This window comes from Vidua chalybeata, chromosome 11 (genome assembly GCF_026979565.1).
Source record: "Vidua chalybeata isolate OUT-0048 chromosome 11, bVidCha1 merged haplotype, whole genome shotgun sequence".
Lineage (NCBI taxonomy): Eukaryota > Metazoa > Chordata > Aves > Passeriformes > Viduidae > Vidua > Vidua chalybeata.
The window spans coordinates 17,404,811-17,432,216 of record NC_071540.1 but is presented as its reverse complement, the minus strand read 5'-3'; the positions used below and the strand labels follow the sequence as shown (position 1 = coordinate 17,432,216).

At 40.3% G+C, this 27,406-nt stretch overlaps 1 protein-coding gene across 3 annotated transcripts in view; it reads right to left on the bottom strand.

Moving 5' to 3' along the window:
- The window catches only part of CDH13 (cadherin 13), a 449,953-nt gene that overhangs the window by 295,135 nt on the left and 127,412 nt on the right, over positions 1–27,406 (bottom strand). The gene's annotated exons all lie outside the window — the stretch shown is intronic.

The following is a 27,406-nucleotide window of genomic DNA, read 5'->3' as shown; positions in this document are numbered from 1 at the left end:
CTGTATGTTCTCACTATTTTTATTTTACATTTCACTTCCACTGGATCTTTAAAAACTGCATTACAATTTCAGAAAAAAACTACAAACAGTGATACCAGCTACATAAAATCAACAATGGAGTTTTACTACAAAATAAAAGACTTGGCATAATTGTTTAAATTCACTGTATGCATTTTTTTGTATTGGGGTATTGTTTTTAAAGAAAGAGAAACAATCCCAGAGTCTCTCGTGGCCAATCCCTAAACTCTTCCTGACTGTGGAATCTCTATAACTGGTCCTAAAGCACAGGAATAGTCTCGTGGTGGGTGGCCACCCAACACTCCTGGCAAGTTACGCAGAAATCCTCTTCCTCAAATTCTGTATTTCTCTCCAGGCAGAGCAACATGAAGACAGGGCTGCCAGAGGACCTTGTGGAGATCCTTCCTTTCTGGGCATGCACTGGGATTCAATCCCAAAGCAGAACACCACAGGGAAAAAGAACCATCTCTGGTTCCAGAATTTACAACTTCATTTCATGAGGAATATTGATGAGATGGGTTAGATTAAAAATTAAACAGCGCCAAAATCTCAAGCACTCGAGCAGAATAAGGCACAAAAAGAGACGTGGGGCACTATTTGCCAAAGCAAGAGTGGAGGGTTGGCTGCTCCCAGCCTCCCACCCAGCCACCCTCTCACTCCTCTACTTCAGCAGAACTGGGGAGAAAGATGGAAAAGATAAATACAGGGAGGTCACACACTAATTACCATCACTGGCCAAACAGAAACGACTTGGGGAAAATGAATTTAATTGCCAATTAAAACAGACGTGGATGCTGAGAACAAGACAAAATTAAAACCACCCCATGAAGTCATGACCCTGTGAATTCACAGCAGACAATCCTCTTCCTGAGGAGAGCCCAAACATTCTGACAAACACCATGGGCTCTGGCAGAAAATCTCCCCCAGCAGCTGAAGGATCTGCTGCTGCACAAGGCTTCAGCTCAATTACATGTTTTTAACTAAAATCTGCTCCCATTTCCTCCACTTTACTGTAGGGCAAGAGAACTATCCTTGGATTCACAGCGGGACAGAAAACCAGAATTTCATCAGCTCATTTGGTGTTTCATTGAATTTTGCTGAAAGCAAGAGGGATTATAAATAAAAAAGAAACAAAACCTCTTTCCCCTCAGACACAGCAGTGTCTCCAGACAAACCTATCTCAGGCTGTCAGGTGGCAGATCCTGCTTGCAAAGTCTTGTACTGAAGTAGAACCAGGAGGGAAAACCACTGAGTTTGGGAGCAGCAGCAGCTTAAAGCAATTTCAGATGCTCCGAGTGTGCTGGTGCCCACACTCCCAGGCTGGGAACTGCTTCCAGGAAGGGTCTTGTGCCCACAGCAGGGTTTTGATGGGAGGCTCCCTGAGCAAGGCCTCCCCGGTGAAAAAGCACCTTTTGCAGTCAATGTTGGGTTTATAATGGGTGTTTTAATAGACTCACTTCAATTTCCTAAAGCTACCAACCAAAAAAATGCAATATTTTCCTGTCAGTACAAATGTGGGAAGTTGAAATTCTCTGTACAAATCACTGTATAGATACTGCTTAGATTGCAGCCTTTGTGAATTACAAGTCTCTTATTTTTTAATCCTCTAAAAAAACACAAACCCCAGCTTAATAATTTTAAAAAAATGAAACAAGATTTAGGAACTTGTTGTATTGGTGGCATCTCTTCCCACTGCAGAGGGTTGGGAACTGCGTGATCCTTAGGGTCACTTCCAACCCAAGCCAGTCTGTGATTCTCTGAATAAATACATGCTTTTCATAATCAAAAACTGCTGCTGATTAACTATTAATAGCTTACAAATGGAAAAATTTAGCATCGGCCTCTGAGAAATTATATCAGGAATAAAAATTTTACAAAAAAAGATGTAAAAGAAAACTGTAATAAAGTAATCCCTTAAAACCCAATGTCATGGTTCATGTAACATCACCCAGCCAAACATTCCAGGTGCCTTTCAAGAAAAGGACAAACTGTGTTGTGTTTCTAAAGCAGGGAGGAGCTGGCTGGGGGTGCACTGCTCCCACCTCTCTGCTCAGTGCTCACAAACCCTGGCATTCCTGCACTGCTGCCATCTGCATGCTCTGGGGAAATTCAAAGGCCACATGCAGGTTTGGCACATGGAATCAGGAGAAGTACTTGAATCTATTCTATATTCCCTTGGAAGTATGAATTTGACACTTTTAAACCTTTTATACTTTGCTGTCTATTCATCTTGCTTTATGAAACCCTGCAACTTTTCCCAAAAAGGGCTGAGGCAGAGTTGTTTGAAAGTGGGAAACTGAGGGTTTTTTTACCATATCTCATCCAAAAACACTGATGCTTTCCATTCCCAGTCCTGCCACAGAAATGAGAGTGTTTGGTGAGGTTAATAGCAAGGAGAAGGAAAGAAATTCAAAAGGGTCTGAGAACTACTGATATGTAGGAGAGAAATTAGAAGTGGGAGGAGATGAAGTGATCATAGGGGTAGGGAACACTGAAGATTATTTGGCCTCAGGGCCAACAGGGATGAAACTGAAACCAATTGTTGAGAGAGTTGAAAGCAACTGGAGCCTTAGATAAAATCTCTAGTCAAATGTGGACCTTATCAGGATGGTGGTGTCTGCTGGACTGGGCTGACCAGGGAATATCACCCAAGATTTAATTGCATTCCCAGTCATCCCCATGATGCTCCTTACTGGGAATGTTTGCCTCCTTAAACTCATGTGGCTTCTGCGGAAGAGACAGTGCAAAAACCCCAAATTTACAGTACTTGAGCTGCCTGTGGCAAGCTCCAGGAGCAGCTTGGACTTTTATTCCTCTTTGAAAACCCTGCCAAGCAGCTCCCAGTGAAAAACATGAGTGTCATTCATCACCCTCTGTTCATTTCTCAGCCTCCTGTGTTAGACTTTTACTCCTTTTTGCAAAATTCACATGTGAATTGCACAGAATATTTCTTTCCACCAAGTAATATTCATTATTAGCAGCACCTACATGGATCCCAAGGATCCTGACTTTGAGCTTATTATCACCAAAAGACCTGTTGGAAAAACTTGTGCAGGATCCCAAGTCCATTAGTGCAATGATGGGAAAAGGTGTAACTGGAAATATTAACCTTTCTAGATCTCAGCAAGGAAATTCATGTTCCTGGGATTCCTCCTTTCACAGCCCACGGAGCTGGGCCTGGCACTGACCACACTGACCTTCCCTGCCAGGCTCTCAGGAGAGCTCTGAGGAGTTTCAGGAGCTTCCTCAGATTTCCCATCCATGGCATTACAACTATCTCTTAACCAAACCTGTACATTGTTAATGCCTGTTAAATACAAGGAAAATAGGATTTTTAGTTCTTATTCTCTGGTGAAAAAAATCTTGCTCTGTACATAAAGCCAGTGTAGAAATCCCTATGTAAAAACTCTAAAGTGTGATTAGTTAATTACTCCTTTTGTCCCCCAAGTACCAACCAGTGCAACGAGAAATGAGACAGAAGCTGTGGATATCAGCTGTGGAAAGTGTCAGCCTGAGCTGCAAAGGTGCTCTCTGAATATCCAACACTTTGCTGCTTGGCAGCCCTGCTAACATATGGTCTGTGTGATGATGTTTGTGATGTTCATGCATTTGTCACAGAAATGAGGTGTGAGGAAAGCCCTGAGATGGATAATTGACCTTTATCCCACTACCCACGTGCATTATAACAGGTTGGGTGAGTGGCAGCCTGACAAGAGGGGCCACACACCCCAAAAGTTCCCATTTTCTCCTGCCTGCTCACTCTGTATTAGAGCTTAAGGAGTTTAACCAGATTTTAAACTCCTCAGAGCAAAGGCCACCTGTTCACCCTGTGTCTGTACAGCACTTGCAACAAAATGATTCATGTTTGCTGCTCAGGGTGCTACAGAAGTGCAAAAAATGAATAATAGCAACAGTTCAGCTCTAGCCCCAAACTAAAACGTTGGTAATGCTGCACCAGGCATGACAAGTGAATGTCTCACTGACAAGAATTCAGTGGGCAATTAAAACAGTGATCTAATATTTATATGAAGGTGGAGTTCTTCATTTATTGACACATCTATGACTCTTTTGATGTTCCTAGTCATGCTCCAGCTGCCAAATGAGCATCTTTATTGTGCCTAATATGCCACATGCTATGAGACAGGCTCCAAAACTCCATGCAAGCAAAATGAAAACCCTGCCAAGCAGCTCCCAGTGAAAAACATGAATGTCATTCATCACCCTCTGTTCATTTCTCAGCCTCCTGTGTTAGACTTTTACTCCTTTTTGTAAAATTCACATGTGAATTGTACAGAATATTTCTTTCCACCAAGTAATATTCATTATTAGCAACACCTAAATGGATCCCAAGGATTTAATCACTGACTTTGAGCTTATTATCACCAAAAGACCTGTTGGAAAAACTTGTGCAGGATCCCAAGTCCATTAGTGCAATGATGGGAAAAGGTGTAACTGGAAATATTAACCTTTCTAGATCTCAGCAAGGAAATTCATGTTCCTGGGATTCCTCCTTTCAGTGCATTCCATTTTCCCTGTTATGATATATCACAAACGTGAGGTTTCTACACCACTGTGATATTTATTATAATGACCCACAGATGTTTTAAAGGATACCATTTTAAAACACTGAAAGGTTGCAGTTGCATTTCTTATAAACTAAAGTCAAAGAAAACAAGCTGCAATAGGTTTGTGTTCAAATGCATAGGTTGGCCTGATATATTCCGCTTCCAAAGTAATTTTTTTCTGAGTTTAATTCTCAGAAGTTTAATTTGTTTTGACCAGAAATACTGAATCTATCATTTTCTCTCTGGTGAAACCTCCACAGGGGTACTCTGAATAAATAAATACACGTATTTATCAATAAGCACACCAAAACTAACTCTGTACATCTCTATGTACAAATATTCACATTTTTCTGTTAGCTGATCATAACAAGCAACAAAATGGCTCCCGAATGAGGAAATTTCACATTGAAAATACAGACTTAATTGCTCTATCAATAAATATTAGGATGTTTTTCGTAAATATTACCTAGCCTTGCTCAAATCTGTGGGAATTACAGCATCAAAGCAATATTATCCTGTGCATTTTTTGTTTCCTTCTCCCCTCTAGCAAATAACTTTAGATCGTATTGAAGCCACAAGGCAGAAGGTGTATGTGTGAAAGGTCTGGAGATGCAAGAAAAGCACATTACAGCTGCACAAAGGCAACTTAACTTGCCAGCCCAGCAGGGATCCCCCAGCTCTGCTCAACGACATTTGCAAAGCAGGGAAGCCAGAGAGGCTGAGCTTCATTAACCACGGAGAGAGAAAAGTGATGGCTGAGGCAAATGGAAATGCTTCTGAGTGCTGTGGTTGTGTATAAAAATTCATAAAGCACCGTGACCTGGCGAGGCTCTTGTTAGCAATGAGCAGTGAGTGAGAAAAGGGAGAGGGGCTGGGGAGGGCAAGGGGCTCACAGCTCTGGGACAGGCTCTCAGCTCCTCCAGCTGCACAAACACCAAGAGACACGAGGCTCCAAGGGCTGAGTTATCCTGCCAGTGTGGGGAGGATAAAATCCACCTGGAACCAGCACATCTGGACTACCTGAATCCATCCCAGAACAAGAGAGGAAGCTGCCACAACAGCTACTGTCAAAGGAGCTGGGAAACAAAACCAATCCTGCCTTTCAAGCCAACTAAAAGGTCCACTAGGAGAAACAGCTTTTTTCCCTGCCTTTGAGGTGCCTTCAAAACCACCTCTGGAACACGAGTTCTGGCAGTGAGCCCATGGCCTGTGTGTTTCTGCTGGTTTTCTGCAAAAATACCTGAGCAGCAGAAGGACAAAGTATTGCCTCATGAAAATTTGAGGGCAGAATAATGTCCAGACAAGACACTGTCAACAGTTAAGTCAGACAGGTTACTCCTAAAGATATGATATTATCATTATTTTATTTCTAAAAGGGCTGCAGAAATAATGATTTCACAGATTAGAAACCCACTAGCATGACTGAAGTATTTACACAAAAAAACTTATCGAACATTTAATAAAATGAACAAAATGTATTTTATGAAAACCTTTTCTCAAGGTTTTTATAGAGCTTAATGCTACCCTAACTCTGCAGTAGAATTGCTACAGAATGATATTTTTAACAAATCCAACAAGCAACAGTGGGTGATTATCTTGCACTGCATGTTTATGATTTTCTTGCATTTATATAATTCCTTTATGTGCCCCTGAAGTAAATTACAATGATGACTTATTTAGTATCCAGAGAGTCAGAAATTGAGGGAACATGAGCAACAGTGAAATGTTCGTCACAACATAACAAGAATTGCTTAAGACAAATACACATTTATATTTGACTTCTTTGGAAGAACAAGTACTAAGCAACAGACTGCATCCCTGAGCACACTTTTCAAGTCTGAAAAAACAAACTGATTAGCTAAACTGGCAAACATCCCTGTGTGGTTTATGTGTGATGATTAGACTTGTGCAGAGCCCTGTTATGATACAAAAATTAGGCCAGCAGTTCATCCACCGGGCACAGGGTGTTCATTCCTGCCCTTTGGAGAACACCCTTTCCACTGGAGAAATGGTGCCTATTAATAGCCACAGCTTTCTCTGGGCTGTCAGAATTCATTGCACGTATCACAGATAGGAGATAAGCTCCCCTAGATGATGGAAGACAAGGGATTTCACCCAGAAGCCAGCTGCAGCCAAGGAAAGGTGTGATGTCCTCACAGAAGAGCCACACTGCTCTCTCTCCTGCCTGTCCTCTGCCATCTACAGTCGTAGCAGAGCTGGGAATATTGCTAAAAACCTGAAATTCTGCAGCAGAGATCACCTGAGCAATAAGTGATATCTGACTGAAGGCTGCCTCTTGGGTGATGGGTTTGATGTGTGATTCCAGAGCCAGTGGCTCCATCCACACCAAAAACCCCAGCTCAGCCATGCCCTGCTCTGCCCCTCTCCTCACCTTCTGCCCTACCCAACACTGGACTGGCATCTTTCACATCCCACTGAGCTCTGCCTCTTTTCTCCTGGCACATCAAAACAGCACTTGGCTTGATCTGAGGATCACATCTGGTACCCTGAACTAGAAATGATCAACCCTGCTCTGCAAACAGAGGCCTCACAAATTCTATCCTCCCAGGTCTGGAGCAAAATGTCCTCGCCCTGCAGCTCTGGGGTTGCTGTTTGGGATTCCAGCAGGTGCTTGCGCAGAGCACAAGTGAGCAACACAGCTCCATCAGCACCAAATCAAGGATTCCTGACTTTTTCCATACCTCTGCTACTTCTTGCCTCTTCCCACCACGCTCCCTCTCTCTTTCCTTTCTCCTAGAAAGGAAGATCCCTCAGCAGCATCTCGTGCTCTTTAACAAATTTATTCTGCCAACAGGGCTCCGTCAGCTGTCTGTGACTGCTTGAAATTACGGGAAAACACAACCACTACAATCAAAACTGAAGGCATTCCCTCCTCCTCCAGCACTTCATCAGCTCACATTACATGATATCTTCACACATCATTTTGCTGCCCATTGTCTTATTTAGGGCAAAAATTTAATCAGGTGGAAGGAGCTGTAAGGAGTTGTTCTCAGTTGGAAGTTATCTTGACTTATTCATTACAACAAGAGGTGTTATTGACTGATCTCCTGGGTCAGTGGCTGCATTATGAGGCACGGCAATACTGTAGTTGCTGTTCTAAACCCTAGAGAAAAATTACTGTTTCAACAAAAATATTATGTCAGGAAATGTGTCTGAAGGAAAAAAAAAAAAAAACCTTCAGATGTTATATCACAGTCATTGATCTTCTGAGCACAACACAGAGTTCAGTTTAACTGGAGCTGTTTTCTCTCTGTAAATGCAGGGGACACAAACTGACACCACATTTGTGGAGCTCCAGTCTCAAAGGAGCTGTCACATCTGAGGAGGAATGTGACATTTCCCTGTTAATGCTGCATCGATTCTGGGCAGCCCAAATAACCCCAGAGCCAGCAGTGATATGTAGAAAAGATACTTTTTAACTTTGCTGGTTTCTGTGAAAGGGTTTCCCATTGCAATGCAAATGATCAATAATTTTCCATTTCAGCAGATTTACACAACATTCTGCTAAGATCCCCAGGAGAACATAAGATGAAATTAACTTTAGATTCCTACAATGTCTTCACTGGCTGGGCCTGAGATACAAGCAGACAGAATCAAAGACATTCAGATGCATTCAATCTGTTCGTGGCTCTGCAGATTGCTGTGAAAAGTTTGTCAATATGAAATGAATCGTGTCTGTAGAGGAGGGAGATCGGAGAGAAGTCTGAGTTTGTACAAGAATTCCCAGTGGGATATAATGGATTGTTTCCTTTGAATGCTGCCTGAATAAAGTTTGGAGAGGCAGTGTGCTACTGACTGTGAATTTCCTTGTCTTCTGCACAGGTACATGTCTGATCTTTGAGCAGTCACCCGAAGTGCTAACAAATCCAAATTTCTTGATATGTGTAATTTATTGAAAACTAATCAGTGGAGATTGAATTCAGGAAAAAAAACCAAAAATGGTGTCCCAGGAGTTTTAACTGTATAAAAAAAAGGCTGCCAGCAGATGTCAAAAAGTAGCAACAAGCAATCACTCACAGGAAACAACCTATAGTGAAACCAGCCCAGAAAGTACCTTATTTACACCAGTATATGTTTCAAATGCCGCCAAAGCCACAAACTTATTTAGTAAAGATTTTTCATTAACTAGACAATTAGTCAAAGGTCATGAGGATATTTTCCCTCAAGCTGACAATTAAAACTGTTTATCTTCAAGGTCAGTTTGTTATAATTACAGTGATCTGTCATTTCTTTACATGATCAGTCAAAACTTTTTCAATTTTTTCTAATTTTTTTAAAGGCATTTGAGTTCTGTCAGCACTCAACTATTTTTCTATAAGTGTGAAGCTAATCTAAGAAAAATTATGGTATTCTATTGGCTGAACAGAATATTCACTGAGTTACACACACATTTCCATTTGCCTGAGGTTGGACCATTAGTAAGAAGGGTGAATAAATAACAGAAGTGAAATATGGAGCCTCACTGGAGGAATGGAAACATTGTCTGCTTCTCCAGTGGCAAGTTCAAATAATTCGGTGATTTGAGGCTGGAAGAAGAAATTATTATTGTGAAAAATATCTTTTGTTCTATACCAAATCCATGGCAGCTACTCATAGCCTTATACACTTGCTTTTATCAGAGATGGAAGAAAAAATATTGCTTGAGATATCTCTCCTGCTGTGGCAGTAACTTGGAGACAAGAAGTCAAAGGGCAGGAGCTTTTCATTAAATAAGGCATCACTACAAAGTGCTTTTTTGCACATTACCCACAGTTGCTGTGCAAGGCAATATTGCCTCCACCTCCTCAGTCTTGGGTCTTGGTTTCACCTTCTGTGCAGAATGACAACTAATCTGTAACTCAGCTCACTGCTTCCTCACCTCAGCACTCCAACAGAACCCAAACTATTGGTCAGTACATGCTAGGAAATGTTAAAAACCCCAAATACAGGGACATCTACGTACAGCTGCCCTTCTTCTGGAGTGATAATAATGCTGAAATTATACAAGTACAAAAACGTTTCCTTAAAAGACGTCCCCAGGAATAAAGCCTTCAACTTATGGCCTGTGAAATAATTTCCAAACAGCACACAGTGGTAGGAGTTTGTTTCAGAAATAGAGGATGACGCATCATTTACAATACATAAAAGGAAATGAGAGTGAGTAATAAATCCACTGTGCAATATTTTCCTTTCAAAATGGATACTGTAGGTTGCTGGCCTATTTTCCCAGCTGCTGAATGAGTAATGCCATGTCTGAAAATCTGCTCAAACCATTTATTCTGTAGATTGTTCAGCTTTCCCAGTGAAAAAGTGAAGCAAAGGCCCTCCCAGTTCCAGGGGAAATCTTTTGGTTTCTCACCTTCTTCATCAATGAACCTGACAGAGAAATAACAATTACTCTTAGTGGTTTTACCAAGTTCTCTCAAGGTAGTTCCCTCAAATTTTTTTAAGAGTCATCTGTGGAAAGTTGGTTTCTCCAGACTGATCTGATAAATGTGCAAATAACTGACCTGCACTCCTTTTCAGCCCTCAGTCTAAAAGTCAGGTGCATAAATTGAAGCCCTTGGACATGGTTTATTAATAACTTTTCAGAAGGCCTTCAGAATCTAAACTGCATTTAATTTTGCAAACTGAGTTGGTAGTTAAGCTTCTGTTTTAGTCAAGTAACCATCCAATTCCAACACACAGATAATTCTAGAATCCACACAAAAATCAACCTGCTAAAATACAACATTTCTGAGAATAACGAGGAAAGCCACTTCTCAGAACTGTGCTGGATTTTAAACTTCTTAAACTTATTGTCATCTCTTTTAAACAATATCAGTGCTTGACTAACAGTTACAGAACCAAATAACCTTGGTTTGAATTTTGACTCTCACACTAAGATTAGACAAGTTGCACTGCTGAGAACAATGTAATTAAAATTGAACCATGTAATCTTGCTCTGCACAGCCATTCCCAGAACAGTTTCTTTTCACATCAAACACAGGCTTTTATACTTTAAAGAAAGACAGGCTTTGGTATCTTCCACAAAAGAACTGACCTGAGGGAAAGTATGTTCTGTCAGTCAGGATCGTTTATAAATAACCTTAAATTTGTTTACATAGATAAACCAAGGGAAGAACATCAGGCTACTGAAGTTTGTGCCTCTTTTAATAACTAAGGAACAATGGGGGGGGGGGAAAGGAAGAGAAAACACAAACAGCTCAATAGTGATTATTTGATGATCTAGGTGATGTTGTTATTCACTTTTGCTGCTGAAATGGTTGGAATTGCTCCATGTTTAAACAAGTACTGCGCATGAAGCAAATGACAATGCAAAGTTTTGTCAATTGCTTCACACAATCTATATTTCAGATATAAGCTCTGCTTCTTTGGGCCATTTGCTGCTGCCTGGCTGTCACATGTGAATGTCCCACCTTCATCTGGCACCATGTAGATAACGCTGCCAGCCTCAAGTTTGCACCACTGGAATCAGCAAAGATTGGGATCAAGGCAGTGCTTGATTCCAAGCCTTTTTGGAACATGGATCAGGCCCATAACTGACAGTTTCCACAGAAAGTTGTGATCAGCGAATAAAATTGTGTCTTGTATTAAACTCCAGAGTCAACAAAAGAGTGCAGTGAAAAGCCATCTGAGAATTTTATTACCAGACACTCTCTTAGATTTAATAAATTACAGTTATCCCTAAGGTTACACGAATTCCAGCTGCCATCATAGTTGTCAACTCAACTAAACTTGTGTCAAAGTCAAATAAAGGAAAAAAACCTGGATTTCTCATCTCTCGTTTCTCCTTAGGCTTGGTGTAGGTCCCACTAATGACAAATTCTCTGATGGCTGCCCTGAGAATTACTCATACAGATTTCCTACACTCTCACCTCACTTTGCAGCATTAGAATGCAGAAACCTCAGCACATCTGTTTGAATAAGTGCCTCTTTTCCTTCACATTAGAATAACTATAATGATTATAATGCTTATGAAGTTTAAAGAGGTGAGATAATAATCAGTCAATCTTTACTTTGCTTCTGGTTATAAAGCCATTAAAAAAAGGAAAAGAATGCAAAATACCCCAAACCACTAAATCTGTGCATTTTTCCAGCTCACATCTCCTCCCAGAGCATTAGTCTCTTGTGACAAATAAAGCTCTGTCCTTGTGTACACTGATATCCCTCATTTGTGTTCCACTTTGTTAATGGCTACAATCGTGACAAACAGAGAATTCATCTGGTAAATGTGAGTTGCCAAAAGTTTTCAAGTGACACGATGTTATATATTTATACACATGGCTGCTTAGCAACTTTGTAGTAGTTCCACCCAGGAACTGAGGCATAAATAAGTAATTATGCTATAGCAGAGAGTGCATGAGACATTTATAAGTGTAGGAACAGAAAGGTTATCAGAATTCATCACCTAGCAACAAATATAATATCATCAGCTCTCCTGTCTAGCAGGCATCTAGCAAGAAATGCATTATAAACTCTGCTGCCTAGCAAGCTAACTTGGGAGTTTGAAGTTGAAATGAACTCTACAGCTAATTAAACTTAGCTCAGTGCTTCTGTAGGCTGCTTGTTTGTGTTTCAGCACATGCTTCATTCTGGAATAAACAGTTGCCATTCACTCACAGATGGGTCACACTCAAACATTGACAGAAGCCAAGAAAATGAGACAGAGATGCCCTACACTTTCTCATGGCTCCCAAGAAATCGAGACTGGCTGGTTAATGCCTGTAAATACAATGTACAGGAGCAATTCTGGGAAAGTGCTGAGATCCCTCAGACTCAGAACATGATCAAACTGTAATGTCAACATGGTTCCCACGACGCAATTTTGGGGATGATTCCAATATAAAAGACTGGTTTTACAACTCCACGCTTGTCTTAAACATTTCAAAGTGATGGATGTAATTATTCACCAGATTCACTTAATAATAGACTAGAACTTACATCAATGAATATTAACTAAAAATAAAATTAGTTTTGAAGCACCAAATGCTTTGTGTATTCAGCCTGATAGACAACCTTCACTCCCTCCCTCCGTCCTCTTTCCCCTCAGTGTTTTACATAAATACTCTGTTATTACAAAGCCTTCTGTCTGGAAACTGATGAGACTCGTTATTGCACAGGCAATGGCTGCTATTGTACTGCAACACAGACTGATAGAGGTGCAGTGCTGCCACCACACTTCATTTTACTTTGTCCATCTTATATGATTTTTGGAAAGTAATTCCTGATCATCACCTCCAAGCCCTTTTATTTTGCAAAACTCTTCATTAAAATTTCCTTCCAAAGCTGAACAAAACCAGATTTCATTACAACCCTGAAAGATGTCCATTAATGTTTTGAAGTTCTGCCAGAGACAAGCCTGGATTGGGAATATTCTACATCAGGGAAGCTTTTACAGAAGAGTAAATTACAGACAGAGAAATGGATCCTGAAATGGCAAAAACAACTTTCCTTCTATCAATTTCCTAGACATGGAACAGTCGTCTCAGATGAATCCCAATAGATGAGAACATTTCCTTGCAGGGGGAGTTGGAGTCCAGCACCCTGGCTTAGTGCAAATAGATTACGTGGCCAAGCATGAGAAGCAATCAAGAAATAAAATATATGGTCTTTACATCCCCCCACATCTGCTCCTGCCTTGGCAGACCAATTCTCCCTAGTTTGTTCACTCAGTCTCTGGGCTCCTCCTCCTGACTCACATCTCAGGAGCGTCTCACATCCCAAAAAAAGCACAAGGAGGAACGTGCTCAGCTCTTGGGGAAGTGTTTCTCTTACTGTGATTCCCATGCCTGCTTCCCACCCCCTCTCCTGCTGACACAACCTTTCCCTGCAACATTCCCATACAGGAACTGGCAATGAGTTGTGCTGCTCAACTTAGCTGCCTTTCCAGACTTGTTTCCCAATTATTCATTCCTCCTCCAGCTTTCCAAACCACCAAAGGAGTAAACAATATTTTATTACTGCATTCACTTGCTGTTCCAGGAGGAGACTCAGCATTTCTCCCCCTTTTCCTTCTGAAGTGTCTAGAACACCCTCCTTTATAGCCATAGAAAATAAAGCAGCTTTTATCTGTGTTAACATGTTGGGAGCTCCAGGTAAATTGCTCATTTGAGGTCACACAGCAGGCACTTCCACAGAACCATGGAATAGTTAAGGTTGGAAATGATCTTTGAGATCAAGTCCAACTTCCAGCCCAGTACCACCGTGTTCATCATTAAACCATGTCCTCAGTGATGCATCCACAGGTTTTTTCCAGGGATAGTGATTCCACCACTTCCCTGAGCAGCCTGTTCCAATGCTTTACAACCATTTCTGTGAAGGAATTACTCCAGAGTTCAGGATGGTTGTCTCCAGTGCAGGGAGCTCCACTGCCCATAGCTCTGCAGGGCACTGCTCCCCTATATAAACATTAGAATCAGCACACAGGGTGAAGGATCATATATTCCAGAAAAACAGGATTTGGACACAAGGATCAAGACTTGCCTGGGAAGGAACCTGGAAGTGCCAGAGCAGTCAATCAGCACACACAAAATAGTCTCAGAAAGCTAGCTACCACCTGAGAGCACCAGTTTACAATAGACAGTGTCACAAAAACTGCCACTCTCAGGAACAGAAAAGCTTTTCATAGGCCAAGCATGTTAAATTAATTTCATTGTCTCCATCTACAGAAGCCATCAGGTTTTTATTTACACTGAAATGGGGTTTGGCTACAAATATTGAAAAATTTATTTGTTCAAAATGCATCCTGTGACCTACATAGAGCAGGGACAGCCACGGAAGTTCCCTGAGGAAGTCCCTCTCAAGGGCAAGCACAAGTATAAAGTGTTGAAAATGTTAGAGATGATCAAATTGAAATTTAGGATTAAATAAGGATGTTTCAAGTTCAGTAGTACCAACATGAGCATGCACATGCTGACTGTGGACAATAATATTTTGAAAAAAGAATTCGTGCATTTAATTGTTATTAGGAAAAAAATCCACCAAAGACAATTCAAATACCAGATCCCTATTCCCATTCCCAGCTGGGCAGTGTTTATAAACATGGACCAGCCTCTTAAACAGGCAGACACCTGTACAGGCAGGTCTTCCCACATAGCACAAGTGACACAACATGGAATAACGGGAAAAATCAAGAACCAAAAATTAGATTCTGCAAAAAGTTACAAGATTATGGATAAGAGACAAATGGAAAGGAAATGCACATATTCCAAAGGGAAGTGTTACTGGACATTTGAGCAAGTTCTGTAATTCTTAGGCCACAAGACAGCTGGAGAGTTCATTAGTAGTGAGAGTGTTTGATTCTACGTGATAGAAAAAGCTGCACCCAAAATGAGTGTCCCAGTTTCTGAGCTGGTGGAGAAACAGAACACCAGCACTAGACTTTGATAAAAGGATCATGTGGGATTTATTTAATTCTGCCTTCACCAATTATTCCGAGCATGACTTTTTATTCTAGGTCAAACAAAAATAAATGTTAATATTATGAGATTTAAAAAAATATTTTTAATTTAAGCAAGGAGGAAAAAAAACACCAAAAAAAGTCCCACAGATTTCCAAATTTAAACAAATGTCTGAGCAAAAAAGCAATTGTTCTCACACATGCAGGAGGTGAATTATGAGGCATTATTCCAATAAACTGATGTGTAACACTGCTCAAGATTTACATCAGAAACAGAATATCATTATGGAAAAAAAAATAATAGATCTACAGAATAGTCCGAGCTTATTAAAAAACCATCACCTTCCAAACAGCAGAAGTATTTAGTGTTCTTTATCTTATTTCAAGCAAAGTCAAAGCAAACCAGATAAACAATTTTTCTATTTTAACTACCTATTGTAACTTTTTTTTAACACAGATTCAATATCCATTCTATGTGGAAACAAATGCTGGTGCTGTGTAAATTAATTTCTTGTTTATTAAAATAATATCACATTCCCACAGGCACAGAAGGGAATTAGGAATTTCTCTTTTCAGATTTTACCTCCTCTATAAATCTTAAAACTTTATACATAGTTAATTAAAAACAGTTGCAGTGTATAACTCATCATTACATATATCAGCTAACATTTCTCATTAAGGCTACAGACTTTGGAATTGCAGCTGCTGCATGGCAAATAAGTCCTTTTTATATGTATCCTTCATAAAACAACCTTTTTTGCACATTCCTATTGTTTTGCTTGTGGTTTGTTATTTTTTCCCCTGGTAGATATGTACTTTTCTGCTATTGCTTTAAAACTGCATTTACCTGAGGAGCAGGAGTTTAAATCCAGCACTTCATGAAAGCTCGAAAAAAAAAGACACTTCTTAGCAAACATCAGAGCAGAGCAAATAATTCACAACAATCATTTATTTATTGGATTTGCCGTTTATTTTTCTATTCACCACAGATTGCTAAATTTTTATATGTAAATTATTCATGAATTTCTGCCAATGCTTCTGCCATTTAAATTACTGTGAAAATGGAGTTGCAATTATTCTGATTTCAACATTGGCTCTGTCAGGTTTTTGGAGCTATGGTTCTTCTCCATGATTGGTTGCAACTTGCCAATTTGGAATATGTTTCAAGCATTACACTTGAGCACACTGTTCAAAATTTACTTTGTCAGTTCTATACTTGCAATTTGTGCTCTGAATATAATGTTTTCTGACATTTCCATACTGACAAAAGCTCTAGTGTAGACACAGCTATATCTTGCTTCAATGGACATTTCAGTGGCATTATTTCAGTCGTTTTCAGTGCCAAAGCCATTACCAAAATACATAAGACTGACAGAGGAGGTTTTGACATTAACTGCCTCTGTGTTTTCTGCTGTTTCTAAAGGTGGCTGAGTCAGGAGGGCTCTTGCTGACAATCCCAGCTGGTTGCTGCTCAAGCCGTCCATAAAGTGTTTAGCCAGCACTCCAGAGAGAAGCACAACAGATCTCATCCCACGAGCCCAAAAGAAAGGGAAAGAAATGGCAAGGAGCAGTCCTTCCAAGCAGGAGAGGCACACCTTGGCTCATTGGTCGATTCCTTCCACCCAGGAGGGAGAACTCTGCCAGGGAGCTGTTAATCACTTTAGCTAAAACATCCTGGCCATTCACATTCTCTGGACAGAGAGACATAATTCTGTCTCTCAGGAGAAGCACAGAGAGAAGAAGAGGAAACAATCTTTATCTCTGCCCCTTTGTTTTCCCCATGTGGAATGTGGTGTGGAGATTGTTCACCTGCAGTGATTGCTGGGCTGGATTCTGGTGAAGGTTCTTTGGGGTCAGTGCCCAGTGGGATCCAGCTGTGGCTCGGGCTCTCAGCAGAGTCCCGAGTTTGAGTTAGAGAGGTGAGTAAGAAGTGAGTGTGTAGAATAGGATAGTGTCTCTTTAAATAGTATATGAATGTAATAGAGTATAGTTTTAATAAAGCTATCCTTCAGCCTTCTGATCTGGAGCCAGGCATCAGCATTTCTTCCTGGATGGGGTCTGCCACATTTTTTACTATATTGGCATCCCAACAGGCCAGCTCCAGCCAGGAGTCCCCACCTCCTCCAGCACCTGGGGAAGGCCTCATGCTGCCCCTACAAACCTCTGCTGAGAAATAAGAGGTGGGAAACAGGGACTTTGGGAGAGTTCAGTATCAAAACAAAACCAGAGCTCCCCTAGGGTCAGATGAGGCTGAGGGGTTCTCATTCTTCAGTTTCAAAGCCAATGTGAAAAGTGATTCACCTCAGTGTTAGCATTACTGCAGAACATCCCGTTTTCATCTCAAGATCTCCAAAGCTGCCTGTGCTGGGGATCTTCATTTGCACCTTTACTACTAAAATTTGGCTTTGTACCCAGTGCCTCTCCTGACAACAGACAAATGGTCTGAGGTTACACACAGATCAGGAGGGAGAGGCAGAACAAGCTGAGTGGCAGAAAATACTCCAAGTTTCAAAGTGGTAACTGACCGTCCTCTCAAACTTTCAACAGTTTGCTTCTTCCCATCACTTTTCAGGAGATAAACCTTGGAAGAGGATGGTTATAATTGAATCTCCCAGTGTTAGCAGCAATGCATTTTACATGAGAGAGCCTGATCTTGCTTCACAGGGTTGAAGAGTGTTTGCAAGCCAGTAAAACCCCATCAGTTACTGTAATACATCCCTCTCTCCTCAAAACACTAAGCTCCAGCAGTGATGGAGGAGGCACTGAGTCGAAAAGATCCGAATTTGAAAGTCTCATCATGTGAAATGAGGATAGATTATGTGCAACACTCAGCCTGCTCATTTCAGGAGCGAAATTTACCTAAGAAATGCACCTTTATATCGGTACAGACAGAATGCAGTCAAAGAAATAATAACATAATCTAAAATTAAATCAAATGTAATCTAAAAAGTCAACCTACATCACATTAATAATTGTAGCTGGGATTTGGAAACAAAGCAATTTTTAAGAGGATGTATTTTGTATAAGTTTTTCTTTGAAGTCCCTGGGCAGCACATCAAAGAGGGAATGTAGCATGCTTATTCTCTAGGGATGGTTCTTAAAAAAAATCACAAAAACTCTATTGGGGACACAGCGCTCTCAGCAGAACAAACACAGAGAAGAAGGTTCTGTGTGTTGCTTCCAATGGAGATTTGATCTGATTATCGCATTTTGGTACAAAGAGTAGCAAATTTGGGAATTGGTCACCTCTCTGCACAAAGTCAGGAATTTCCCAGTGAGGCACCTCACTGGGACCACCATCAAAGTCAAGGATCTCAAGTTCTGCTCCCAGTTTTTGGTGGTAAGCAGGTTTGAGCCAAGACCTCTGAAGGCAAAACCTCTGAAGGAAGAAATGTGCACCTCGTGTGATTTCTTTCAACGGCATCAAGATTTTATTTTTTTATTTCCCAACAAATGTTTCAATACCATTTCAACAGTACTTGGAGGAGTAACCAGAATGCTTTTGCAGCTCAGATACTTGTTAGAGGAAGAGAAGTAAATCAGTTAAATTAAAAAAAAATCTAGATGGGGCACTGCAAAATTTTGCACGAGCCGCTTATGCCGCAGAAAATTGATTTTCCCGGAGGTTCTGCAGCTATGCACTCCCTTTTGAAGTAGAGAAGCTAGATATATTTTTCTACATATATTTCTCTGAGCTAGAGCCCAGAACGGTTTTATATTTTGCTGAACATTTTCCAGCTGATTAATGTTATGTTTACCAAACTATAAATATAGGATGATGCCTCCTTGAAGAAGTGGTTTAACTTTTCTCCTCTATTTTTGTAAATTGTTTTTACTGTGTGTTTTTAAATAAATGGTGTAAACATAAAACTGAAACTGGATCCCTAAATTACATTTTATGGAGAGATTTTCTTTTTTAATAATGAGCAATATCAAAATAACAGTACCCATCCTGTGTACAAACACAACTCAGATCTTTAACATACAGCATGTGCTGAAGTTTAATATAACCTCAGTAAGTTATTCAATAAAAGAGAAAATTATTTCATTTTTAATGAGTTGAGATTGTAAGAGGGTTTTTAAGTAGAGTTTGATGTTTAGTGGCTTCTTCATGTCCTTTTCTAGGAAACCTCTCTGCTGCCATAAATACAGCCTGGCTTTTTTGATGACTTTTTTTGCTTCAGAGAGATTTGGGACATAGAGTTCTTTGTCTGGCTTCATCTGTTCACTGGAATATTTCAGCTTTTACCTTCTCACATGAAGGGGACACTCATTCCTGCCTGCTGTACTTTTGTACCCACTGGCAGAACTGGCTCAAGCTCGGATCCTGGTGACAAAGGGGCTTTGCACTGATCTCAGAAGGTTCTGATTAAGCTGCAACTGGAAATATTGTTGTTGAGATGTAACTGTACAGACATTCATCACTCACAGGGTGGGGATGCCATGGCACAGGTGCCCAGAGCAGCTGTGGCTGCCCCTGAATCCCTGGAACTGTCCAAGGCCAGGTTGGGCAGGGCTTGGAGCAACCTGGGGTAGGGGGAGGTGTCCCTGCCATGGCAGGGGTGGAACAAGACCTTTCAGGTCCCTTCCAGCCCAAGCCAGTCTGTGATTGTATGATTCTATGACAGGCCAATCTTCACAAAAATATGGTTTTTTCTCACCTCTCTTCATTTTCACAATAATATATTGGCAGTGCCCAGAGGTGCTGGAGCAAGTGGAGATATTTCAGTGCCACTGCAAGACACACCCACAGCAGATGACATTTCCCCCCCCCGCCACGCTGGGATATGGATTCATCAGCACTGGGAGTGCCATTTCTCTAATTGCCCCCATTATCCTGGTGTTAGGAAATATCTTTGGTAAAGGTTTCACCAAGCCAAAACAGAGTTTTTTCCCAAAACTCCTTAGGTATCAACTCATTTCCCATCTCTCATTTTGACATTTCTTACAGAGCTCAGTACTTTTCCCCTGCGCTAAGCACTCCGGATTTTGTGTAGTGTACAGATTATAAACAATGGTAAAATTAATTTGTGTCTCATGCATTCAGCTTCACCCTGACTTAATCATTCTGCTGTGTGTTTACTTAGATAAATGCCTGACAATGTTATTGACACTTCAAAGAAAATAAGCCATTTTCTTTATGCACGTACATCAGCACTGCTCAGAACCACCAAAAAAAAAAAAAAAAAATAGCAGAAAGGGATAAGATCAAAAATAATCCTGGCTTAATCCAAATTCCATTTCCCCAAATTTGCAAGCATTGTAGTGCAAATATTTCACTAAATTATGCTATTCTGTCCTCTAAACAGCAAGAAGCCATGAACAACAATCTGATTAGTCAGGGCCCCTTCTGAATGGCATTAAAATTATTTGTTTTTCTCCCACCTCTCAGTTCTCTCATTTGAGAGCTCTGTTCATTTCAGCCCTTGAATAAACTCCGTTCCAAATACACTGACGGCTCCTGACACTTATTGGGGAAAACAAATTGTTTCCATCAGAAATAAAGAATCTAGCTAGTAGTAAATAATATTTTTTTTCACTAAATGAATTGATTTTTCTGCATCAATACGTTTAGGTCTCAGATTTAACAAGGTAAAGAAAATCTTCATGTTTCTCTAACACCGTTAAAGAAATGTTTCCTTACCTGACTTATCTAAGGCCCTGTACTACAATTGAGGAAAAAAAACCCAGACTAAAGAATCTTATTTTCTTTTCTTTTCAGAATACAAACATTTCACAGAAGCATATTATGTTTACTTTGAAAACTTGGAATAAAAGAATGCTTTGTTTTACTCTTTTTTGATTGCTTGCATTCATTTCACTCTCCTCTTCCCTCCAATTCATGTCAAAAAGCTCTTAGGAGTTCTAAATTGAGCTTTCGTAAACTTATTATTTTATAAACTTATTTCATAGACCTACTGTTCAGAGTCTGGTAAATTTGTAAACCAAATGTTTTGTCATTAGAATGCTTTGCTGTCTTTACAGTAATGTTTCTACTTCAACATTTTTCCCTTCTTGTTTCACAGCTTTGAATTCTTGTCCAGATCTAAAAGAAAGTAATTTGCTTATGGGCTTTTTTTTTTTTTTTTTTTTTTGGTTTTGGTTTTGTCTGTTTGGTTGTTTTTTTTACAAAATTTGAAAATTTCTATTGGATACAGATTTTTTTTCAAGAGCAGGTTCAGTTTGTGTAATTGCCCCTTAGAGCACTGTGAGGCTACAACAGGGTAAAAGATGAAGAATAAGTATTGATGAGTGCAGAAAAGGCAACAAAACTGAATGTTACAAGACAAAGCAGCTTCTTAGCCTTTAAATCTGACATTCATAATAGAAACAACAGCATTGTAAAAGCCAACTCTGTAATACAACTTAGGCTGACAGGTAAAGAAAACAAATTGTTATTTTCCTAATGCTGATGAATAGGCACATTCTTCTGGTTGTTAACAAATTTAGTCACTAAATAGTACAGCTACTGGATTTCCTAAAAAGTTACAGTGTCTTTTTAGACATTTCTGGTTGTTAACAGCTACTGGATTCTCTAAAAAATGAGGGGCACTGCAGCTTTATTGATTTCACAGCTTGATGTGATACCGAAAACTGGAGGAGCTCAAAATCAGAATTTGTCATATTTGGCTTTGCAGTTTCACCTTTGGCTCAATGGGGCCTGATGGGCTGTTCCTAAATTGTGCCTCTCTCTGCAGTGTCACAGGGAGAGCCATTTGAACTGGCCAAGGGAACACCCCAAAAATGGTGGCCAGGTCCACAGGAGCATCTGCAAAGGGTTAGAGCCAGGTGTAATGCCTCACCTTTGGTGCAGAGCCCACAGTGAGCAGTGTCAATCAGCTTCCAGTGTCACTCACTAGCCTTGGGGACTCAGATTGCAACATCAGAGGTGGATTTCCCTTGGATGAACCCAGGGAATTGGTGAAACTGGGATTTCTCTCTCATTACCAAGGCTTGTTCATTCAAAACAATTGGCTGCTGCTGAAGCACTTCCAGTCCTACTTCCATACACACATTTTTCCATCACCATGTGCTTACAATTCTACATATGTACCACCTTCACACGAAGGAAGCTCATTTGGTGTTTGCTTAAAAGAAAAATGCAATTAAAAAATGAAAACACAGGGTTGTCAGCAGCCATCTCAACCTGACAATACATCACACCTACACTGGGCATTTCACTGCAGCCAGGCATTGCACAACATCAGCCTCTGGAGAGAGAACATTGAAGGAATAGCTTATTAATATGGGCTGTTCAGGCCATAGGCTGTTTATTTGGCAGAGCAGTCTTTTTGAAAAGACCTTCTCATTAATAAAAAAATATGATTTTAAACCATGCTATTTAAAACTTTGTTGGAAATTGTAGGTGCAACTCCCAATTATGGAGCACACTTCTAAAAAAGATATGTAAATCACCTAGTTCTGAATATCAATATTCACAGTAAGTTTATGATATTATTTTCCATCTTTCTGTGCTTGGATTGGTTTGAAATTTCTTCTGCCAAGACTTTCAGAAGTACAATTCTCAAAGTTTACACTGGTTATTCTGTGTCCTGCCATTAGTTATGTGGTCTCATATGAATTCGCAGAAAAAAATTATTCAGTAGAGATGCTGCAAAATGTGGAGTGTGCCTGCAACTCTGTCCTTTATAATAAATATTAACAGCGTAGGATCCACCTGAAACTTTTCCCCAGACCTTATCAAATATTTAACAAATTTTGAGTGAGGAGTTTGTGATGTTCCCACAATCTATGGCCAGAAAGACTGGCAGTCACACCTCACCTGCCTGGCTGCTCCAGAACCGTAACCCAGGCACCTCTGAGAGCACCAAGGAGTCCTGCTCCATGCTCTGATTGCCAGCTGCAAAATGTGACAGCCATCAGCCCCCAGCCTGAGCATCTTCACAAATCACAGCTCCTCTGGCACTCTCTGGAAGCACTTGAGCCACCTGATAAGATCCTAATACCTGTCAGTAGCACTGGAGCAGTTGTGCAGGTGCTCCCCTCAGCAGCAGGTTCAGGTGTGTATTTGCACACCTGATGGATCATCCATGTATTTACCCACCATAATTACTTGTGTACCTTTGAGAACTGCACACGCTTCAGAGCACATGAAGCTCTGAAAAACCTGTGTCTGTTTGTTTTTAACAAAGAGAAGCTTTTCCCTGCCCTAGTTGAATGGCAGAACCAGGACCTCAGATAAGACTGGAAGATATTTATCTCCCAACAATGCTGCTGTGGCTGTTAATTTGGGGAGTAAAAAACACACCAGCTCACTGCATTTATGTAACTCTTTCAACAGGTGACCAAGTGTCATTACAACCTAAGACACAAACCCAATTCTGATGTTAAAGAGTTATACAAATCTGACTAATTAATAATAACTGAAGAACAAAATACCCTGTGTTAACTTCTAAGAGAAATTCTATCCCAGATTCTGAGAAACTGCAGGAAAACAAAAAATCACAGCCCCTGAGCTGTCAATTAGTTATTCTGTTCTTCCCCTGTGAGCTTTTCCATAGGTTATGCATTAAGGAAGTGTGAATGATGTCTGCCTGATTGTATTTTCTATTCACCTGACAGCTGCTTTCAACACAACGTTGTTAACTTGAACTTGCATTCAATAAAGGCTCTTTCTGCATTTTTGTGAGCAGCACATTGTAGTCCCTTTTTAGGCAGCACCTTTCTTTCCTTGCTGACTGCTCTTCACTGATAGCTCAGGCTTTACCAGCAGAGCTTGCTTTGCCACGTGTTCCTGATGCCTGTAGGCTGACCATGGAACTGTGGTGGCTGTAGAAGATCCTCCCCCAAAGAAACACGATTTTGGCCTCAGCAGCAGCAGTGGGGATGATTCCAGCAGAATTCCAAACCAGCTGACCATACATGGTGTAGAAATAAATATCATATGTGCTGGAGAGTGAAAAAGCATTATTTGTCATGGAGCATTCAGCACAACTCCTACTGCTCCATGTAGTCATCAGTCAGTATCCACAGCATCCCTCCCCCAAGAAGGGGCAATCCTTGCAGAGGAGGAGGGGGAAGGAAATTTCTCATCAAATATCTCCAGCAGCAGCACTTCAGTGTTCAGAAATAGATCACCCTGCTCTGTGGGCTTCTCCACTGGCCATCCTCCAAGGAATGGTGGAAGGGCCTCTTCCCCCCTCCTGCCCTCTGAGACATGAAGGAGGTCACTGCCTTGGGAACTGCTCCTGCCACACTTGGTTTTATTGTGAGGCAAAATTTTGTGTGAAGGGAAGGTGAGGGACGGCTTGGCAATACCAAGGAATGGAAAACAAAGGAGACCTTTGAGGTATCATTATTTTCCAGTGAGGCACAGGCAACACACAGCTTTATCCAGCACTGCATAATATATCCTGAGTTCACCACAGACTGTGGAAAAATTACAAGCTCAGAAACAAGATATTTTATGTGTAAATAACACATTTTGCATATTATAGTATCATTTCACTCATTCTGCTACAATCAAGGTCACACATACGTGAAATTCTTGAGTAACACCAAGGCCACGTTTCCCTTGAAGTATTATCACAACTGAGCAATAAATTATTTAATGACAGTTTCAAAAATGTCTAAAAAGACACTGCAACTTTCCTTCTGCTCTGTATAACTGTTTAAAGAGACAGGAGAAGAGAACTTTGGGAGTCAGTTTAGGCAAAACAAAAAGAAACTTCAGGATTATGGAAACAGAAAATAAGTCAAGGGAACAGACCAGGAGCTCATAAGGAATCATATTATCAAGCTAGAGCACTCACAAATCCCCCTCAGTACCAAGAGCCAGTTTTGGGCCTTACACAGTTTTTGTCATGGTCTGTTAAGTTTTAATTCCCTAAAGCAAGGGAATCTTGGGGTCAGATCCTCCTGCCCATTGCAAGGTAAATCATTCTCTTAACATCAAGAACAGGAAGGTTGGGATTCCCAGCTTTTCTCTTCCTATTGCTTAAAAAAAGATACAGCTAGGACAAATAAATCACTCCACCTGACTTTTTTTAATCTTGGAATAAGAACACTTCTGTCTTTGAGGAGCAGTGTGTTATAAAGTAGAGCAAGAAAACAAAATCAAATATTTGAGTACTTAGTTTCATTCCATCCCAAGCAATAATTCCATAAAATACATTGGTACAGAACAGCATAAAAGTCAACACCCAGCAAAAAGTAGCAAAAATGTCTAAAAATAAGCAAGTAACTACTAACAGGTCCCTTTATTAACATTATTATTCTTGCTATAGGTGTTTAAGTTGAAAGTGACCAGGAGATGGTGCCAAATGGAGGGAGAGGTAGTGGGGAAGATCTCAGATGTTCTGGTTTTGTGTTTTGCGGTAGAGAAAAGTTGCTGATCAGTTTTGTCTCAGTGATGTTGAGTGGTGTTGATGCTGCTGGAAGACAGAGGAGCAATGGAAAGAAAACACCTGGAGGAGCTGCACTACCTCCACTTTCCTACTCACCATTTTCCATTGAAGTAAGATCTTTACACTTCTGAGGTTAAAGAGAAAAAAAAATCACAAAGGGAAAACGACAAAAATCCCTTGTGCTTTCCACCAATGCTTCCCCCCATGAATGCTTCATGTTATCAAGAAAAGCTGTCTCTATCCAGCCAGAATTTCCTTTCTCGTTAAGCCTTGAAATTATGTTACATCCCAATATATATATTTTAAAAAGGTCATTTTTTCAGTGCAAGGAATTTGCAACGATTAAAAGGTTGGTCTAACAAGAATAACAGTAACATACAATGCCATTCCCTAGCTTAGTCCAAAAACAGCTACAGATCTGTTTATGATGGAATATCTTCTCCACTTTTACTCCTTCAAGAAACCTATAAGTTACTATAAACAATTCAATTTCATTCCACTGTTAATTTCTTTTCAAATACTTTGGGGTTTTATTCTATTTGTTTATTTGTTTTCCCATTTCCAGAACAACTTGAAATATAAAAAACTTAGAAAATAGATTTACAAATACATGAGACTCCAGAAGGGGGAAAAAATATCACCATTTACAGTATATTCTTGGTGTTAAGGAGCAGAAAAATTATTTTTTTAAGGAGCTGAGTGTGGTGTTGTAATGGCCTTCTACTCTTGGTACTAAATAGTGCCAAGGACAAAGTTTGAAATACTTCTGAGACTTCCATTCTGGATTCCAAAACAGCTATTCCAAACAAACTCATTAAACCCCCTTAGATTCTGGCAGAAAGCACACAACACTCAGGTCTATAAAATCTCCAGAGTAGAACCAAATTAAAAGCAATTTAGGCAAGCAATTTAAAGGGAAAATTCTGATTAAACTCTCCATCTTTTAAAGAATTGCAACATCTTCAGCTGAAGTTAGGCAGAACTGTAGTATCTGTGGGCCTCTGAAGAAAGATCTCCAATAGACAGGATTTAAAAATAAAAGGAGTACATTTCATAACAGCGATGCAGCATGGCCACATTGAGCTACTGCACCAGATCTCCAGCCTAGATCCCAAATGGGGAGAAAATCTAACACAGGAATGATTCGAAATGCCTGAGAACCACTAATGAATCCCATCCTGCTCCAAAAAGCCCAAACAAACAAACAAACAAACAGAAAAGGGGCTGGCATTGCTGTGGTAGTGCTTGAATGCAGCCATTATTCCATTCAGGATTTGCTGAGTAGATTCCCAGGGCTGCAATCCTGAAACAGACAGTGCTCAGCAGAAAGAGAATTGAAGGTATTTTATTAAAATGAGAGTGCTCCAGTGGCCAGTCTTTAAAGCTTCCTACATTTGTATTAGACAAAATAGAGGTAGAGCTCAGTGTTTTAGAGCTATTTAAATTCAAACCAAGACACGCCTGAATGGCAGCACTTGCTGAGGCAAAGTATTTCTTCTGAAAGGCAGTGTATGGGGCAGTTAATCTTGGAAATCCTGGAAACTGTTTACACATTTGCCACACTCTTGAGGACTTTTTGAAACAGAGGTCAAAATATGGGTACAAGAAATTTTGTTCACTCCCACCCTTCAAAACCACGACAAAGATTCACAAAGGTCACTGAGCAGTTTTTTGCCCTGAGCATCCAACAAGGTCCTAAATCATGGACATAGTACAAACCTGGATTAAAAGCTTTTTCAGTGAAGAAATTATTTTACATCCACAGGAATCAAAAGGCAAAATCTATATTATATGTCACACTACAACATGAAATAACTCACACACTCACTCAAGATGCAAAAGAAGAAAAAGGGGAAGTTGTGTTTCTGACCTCCCAATATATAGAATTCCAAAGGTGACCGTGGACTGGAGGATGAAATGGCCACCTCTCCAACCACACTGGTCAAACCAACCATCAATTCTCTCCTCCCACAAAGAAGAATGTAAACCAATCATTATTTACATGAACAGTGTGTGAGAACTCCAGTAGAAATACATAAACATCAGAAGGCATA